Below are 6000 nucleotides of genomic sequence, written 5' to 3'. Positions count from 1 at the left end.
TTGGATTCCTTTTATTTCTTTTTCTCTTCTGATTGCTGTGGCCAGGACCTCCAAAACAATGTTGAATAAAAATGGTCAGAGTAGACATTCTTGTCTTGTTCCTGATCCTAGAGTAAAGGCTTTCAGCTTTTTACCACTGAGTATGATGTTAGCTGTGGGTCTGTCACACATGGTCGTTATTCTGTTGAGGTATATTCCCTCTATGCCCACTTTCTGGACAATTTTTTTTTTATCATAAATGGATGCTGGATATTGTTAAAAGTTCTTTCTGCATCTATTGAGATGATCACATGGTTTTTATTTCTCCTTTTGTTGATGTGGTGTATCACACTGATTGATTTGCAGACATTGAAAAATCTTCGCATCCCTTGGAAATATCCCACTTGATCATGGTATGTGATCTTTTGAATGTATTGTTGGATTCAGTTTGCTACTATTTTGCTGAAGATTTTTGCATCTCTGCTCATCAGTGATATTGGTCTGTAATTTTCTTTGTGATATCTTTGGTTTTGGTATCAGGGTGGTGATGGCCTCATAGAATAAGCTTGGGAGTTCTCCTTCCTCAGCAATTTTTTGGAAGGACAAGTGTTAACTCTTGTCTAAATGTTTGATAGAATTCGCCTGTGAAGCTATCTGGTACTGAACTTTTATTTGTTGGGAGGCTTTTTAATCACAGTTTCAATTCCAGTACTTGTGATTGATTTTTTCATATTTCCTATTTCTTCCCGGTCAATCTTGGGAAATTGTACCTTTCTAAGAATTTGTCCATTTCTTCCAGGTTGTCCATTTTATTGGCATATAGTTATTTGTAATAGTCTCTTGTGAGCCTTTGTATTACTGTGGTGTCAACTGTAACTTCTGCTTTTTCATTTCTAATTTTATTGATTTGAGTCTTCTTTTTCTTGATGAGTCTGACTAAAGGTTTGTCAATTTTGTTTATCTTTTCAGAGAACCAGCTTTTAGTTTTATTGATCCTTGCCACTATTTTCTTCATCTCTGTTTCATTTATTTCTGCTCTGATCTTTATGATTTTTTTTTCTTTTCTACCAACTTTAGGTTTTTTTTGTTCTTCTTTCTCTAGTTGCTTTAGGTATAAGGTTAGGTTGTTTATTTGAGATGTTTCCTGAAGTAAGATTATATTGCTGTAAAATTCCCTCTTAGAAGTGCTTTTGCTGCATCCCATAGGTTTTGGATCATCATGTTTTTGCTTTCAGTGGTCTCTAGGTACTTTTTTTTTGTTTCCTCTTTTATATCTTCAGTGATCCACTGGCTGTTTAGCATATTGCTTAGCCTCCATGTGTTTATGTTGTTGGGTTTTGTTTTGTTTTTTTCAGTTTTTTTCTTGTACTTGACTTCTAATCTCACAGCACTATTAGTACAAAAGATGCTTCATGTGATTTCAATTGTCTTAAATTTATCAAGCCATGCTTTGCAGCCCAGCATGTGATCCTGGAGAACGTTCCATGTGCACTTGAAAACAATGTGTATTCTGCTGCTTTCAGATGGAACACTCTACAAGTATCAATTAAGTCCATCTGATTTGATGTGTCATTTATGGCCTATGTTTCCTAATTGATTTTTGTCTCTGGCTGATCTATCCATTGATGTAGATAGGGTGTCCTTATAACAGTGACATCTCCATTATTATTGTGTTAACTGTCATTCTCCTTTTATGGCTATTAGCATTTGCCTTATATATTGAGGTGCTCCTATGTTGGATGCCTTATATATTTACAAGTGTTCTATCTTCTTCCTGGATTGATCCCTTGATCATTATGTAGTGTCCCTCTCTGTCTCTTGTAAAAGTCTCTATTTTAAAGTCTATTTTGCCTGATATGAGTATTGCTACTCCAGGTTTCTTTTGAATTCCATTTGCATGGAACAACTTTTTCCATCCCATAACTTTCAGTCTGCATGTGTCCCGAGATCTGAAGTGGGTCTGCTGTGTACAGCATATACATAGCTCTTGATTTTGTATTCATTCAGCCAATATATGTCTTTGGTATGAAGCATTTAATCTGTTTGTATTTTAAGGTAATTATAGATGTGTATGTTTTTATTTCCATTTTGTGAACTGTTCTGGATTTGCTTTTGTCTGTCTTTTTCCTTCCCTTCCTCTTTTGTTCCCTTCTCTGGTGATTTGATGGCTATTTTTAGTGTTGTATTTGTATTCCTTTTCCTTGTATTTGAGTATCTATTGTAGATTTTCAGTTTGTAATTACCATGAAGTTTTGACATAGCAGTCACAGATATACACACACAAACACACACACAACTGTTTTAACTGCTGGCCTCTTAATTTCAAATATTCTGCATTTGTACTCTCCTCATGATTGCTAGTTTTTATATCATATTTGTTTGTGGATGATTTCCTAACCTTAACTGTATGTTTGCCTTTACTGCTGAGCTTTCCAATTCATAATTTTCTTGTTTCTAGTTGTTGCCTCTTCTTTTCCACCTAGAGAAGTTCCTTTAGCATTTGTTTAAATGCTGAATTTGGTGTGTTGAGTTCTCTTAGCTTTTTCTCGTCTGTAAAACTTTTTGATCTATCCATCAAATCTGAGAGTCCTGCTGGGTAGAGTATTTTGGGTTGTAGGTTTTCCCCGTTGTCACTTTAAATATAGCATGCCATACCCTTCTGGCCTGCAGAATTTCTGCTGAAAAACCAGCTGATAACCTTTCCTTTCTCTGTTACTTGCTGCTTTTAATATTTTCCCTCTTTGTCTTTAATTCTTGTCAATTTGGTTAATATGTATCTCAGCATGTTAAGACACATATGTTGAGTTTAACCTGTACATGACTCTGTGCTTCCTGAGCTTGGGTCACTAGCTCCTTTTAATTTCAGATATTATCTCTTTGCATATTTTCTTCAAGCATATAATACATTTAAAATAAGATAGATTTCTTGCTAAAATGCTTTTAGAAAGGGAAAATACACCTAATTACAACGCATCATGAAACAAGACACTGTCAAAAGAGACAATTGAGATGATATATTTTATGTAATTGAGAGATACTGTATTTTCTTCTCTCACAGTTCTCTACATGGGCATATATCAAAGCATTAGAATAGCAAAGTTACCTCTCTTACTCTTTTTTCTATTATAAACAGTCTGAAATGGAAGATAATATTAAGGATAAGTGCCACACAGTATTCTATATGGCCAGTGAAATTTAACAAATTCAAATTTCAAACCCAGAGTCTGTCAACAGAGCCCACAGTTCTAATAAAGTTTCTAGACCGCAGAAGTAAATAGCTTGCTATGTTCCCCTATGACATCAAAGAAGACATGTCTCTCTGACTATAGTAGATTCTTACTCATTCACTCACCGAATTTGCAGTTCTGTCCCTATTCAAGGAATTCACTTCTTTCCACCCACCCCTCCTCCCCAAGCACACTTCACTGAATGTTAAATAAAACAGGATTTCCTGATAATAAAGGCCATCAGGCCCAGGATGGACTTCAAGGGAAAATCCTGAAATTCGCCTTCCCTAAAGGTCACCAGGGCTTCCAAGTGATCTATCACTACCACAGGACGTCTCTCATCAACATTCTCCCTCTCTCTCTGTAAGGTAGGAGGAAAAGCACAGTGAGAAAAAAAAAACCACAGTAAATCTTGGTAAACATGGTCAATTCTGCAGGAAAATAAGACACTTGTAATACATTATGTTTACAGATTCCCTTCTCTGTAAGTCCCACTTGAGTTGTGCTTGACATTTAAAATTGTACCTGACAGAGAAGTGCTGAGCTAGAGTAAAATGGATGCAGATGGACAGTGAACCAGGACTTCAGTATTTGTTGCCACTGTTAATCATTCTTACAGGCAGGCCTTGATACCACTACAAAAATGTCACCCATTCCTATAGAGCTATTTACATTAGAAGGCTAGGAAAAAACTGAAACAGTCCCATACAGTTTTCCACCATCCATGCCAAGCACAACAGTATTCCTTCATTCTTAGTCTCATCGAATGACTACTGGCAACTTATCCTTCTGAAATAGTGTACATTTACAACTAAAAGTCAGGGAAGTTCCTTAAACTTAACTATTGATTTATCTTTTCCTATATTTTGTCTATAAAAGTCAACAACATTTTATGTGTATTATTGATTGGTAGTGAGTGGTCACAAGTTTTCTTCAGTCTTGCTTCGGTTGACAATTTCTATTTGTATTAAAGAAGATGGAAGCACGTACAACAATTGATATGACCTCTAAGTTTTAATTCTACATGTATATCACAGCATTAGTTTCCTTTGCTGCTGTAACAAATTATCATGACTTAGCGATTTAAAGCAATATAAACTTATTAACATACTAAGATAGCATTCTGGAGATCAGAAGTACAAAATGGGTTTCATTGGGCTAACATCAAGGTGTCAGAAGGATTTTGTTTCTTCTGGAGTTTCAAGAGAAAAATCTATTCCTTTGCTTTTTCCAGATTCTAGAGATTTCCTGTGTTCCTTGGCTTAGGTCCTTCCAAGTCAGAAGTATACCATCCTTAAATCTCTTTCTGATTCTATGACCTCTAATGTCATCTTTACCCCTCCCGGTCCTGATACTGATCCTCCTGCCTCCCTCTTACAAAGATTATGATATTATGATATTTCAGGATAGTCTTCCTATCTCATAAATCATTAAATTAATCACAACTACAAAAGGGACTCTGGTCCCATGGCATCTGGTCGCATCACTTCATGGCAAACAGATGGGGAAACAATGGAAACAGTGAGAGGCTTTATTTTCTTGGCCTCCAAAATCACTGCAGATGGTGACTGCAGCCATGAAATCAAAAGACACTTGCTCCTTGGAAGACAATCTATGACCAACCTAGACAGCATATTAAAAAGCAGAGATATTACTGTGCCAACAAAAATCCGTCTACTCAACCTGTGGTTTTTCCAGTAGTCATGTATGGATGTGAAAGTTGGACTATAAAGAAAGTTGACTACCAAAGAATTGATGCTTTTGAACTGTGGTGTTAGAGAAGACTCTTGAGAGTCCCTTGGACAGCAGAGAGATCAAACCAGTCAATCCTACAGGAAATCAGTCCTGAATATTCATTGGAAGGACTGATGCTGAAGCTGAAGCTCCAATACTTTGGCCACCTGATGCAAAGAACTGACTCACTGGGAAAGACCCTGATGCTGGGAAAGATTGAAGGCAGGAGAAGAGGGGAACGACAAGAGAATGAGATGGTTGGATGGCATCACCGACACAATGGACATGAGTTTGAGCAAGCTCTGGGAGTTGGTGATGGACAGGGAAGCCTGGAGTGCTGCAGTCCACGGGGTCACAAAGAGTCGTACACGACTGAGCAACCAAACTGAAGTGAACAAAAGGGACTACAAAAATCCCTTTGTTACTTTAGGCAACATGTACATACAGCAGGCACAGGTTTCAGGGGTTAAAGCATAGCCATCTTTGAAGGGTCATTATTATACCAACCATAATCACCTCTACCAAGGTACTAACCTACACACACTGGTGTAAAAGCCAGCATTCTTAATTGCTGATATATAATATCACACAGGAAGTTAAAAATCTTTAAGTCACAGATTTAAATCTTTAAATTCAACGTTACTAAAATCAGCATTTAATTCTTTGCTTTCTAGCAGTAAGAGAATCCTGGGATTCTAACATGGGACAGAATCTTAAAGATGAACTAGTCACCTCTTTCTTTGAACACAGAAATTTGCTGGGTCTTAGGCTGAAGGGGTCCAAGTGGAATTCCTAGTGAGACTCTCAGGCTACTACTATTTCCATTGCATCATATTGTTGCTAATAATTTGGAAAATCCAACCATTTTTAATAAATCACTTCTAAAGAAAGAGTGTGACTGCAAAATAGAAAAGAAAAAGAAAATGTCTAGAATGGATTAGCTACTATCTCCTTGTGAAATTTTTACAGGTGTTTTCTATAATATTATATAACTTATCTACTTGGATTCACATCAGTTTAGGAAAATATGGAATGTGACACTGAACTTTTCCACAAAGTC

Source organism: Dama dama, chromosome 28 (assembly GCF_033118175.1).
Source record: "Dama dama isolate Ldn47 chromosome 28, ASM3311817v1, whole genome shotgun sequence".
NCBI lineage: Eukaryota > Metazoa > Chordata > Mammalia > Artiodactyla > Cervidae > Dama > Dama dama.
The sequence above is the reverse complement of the archived record's forward strand: the minus strand, read 5'-3'. Positions refer to the sequence as shown.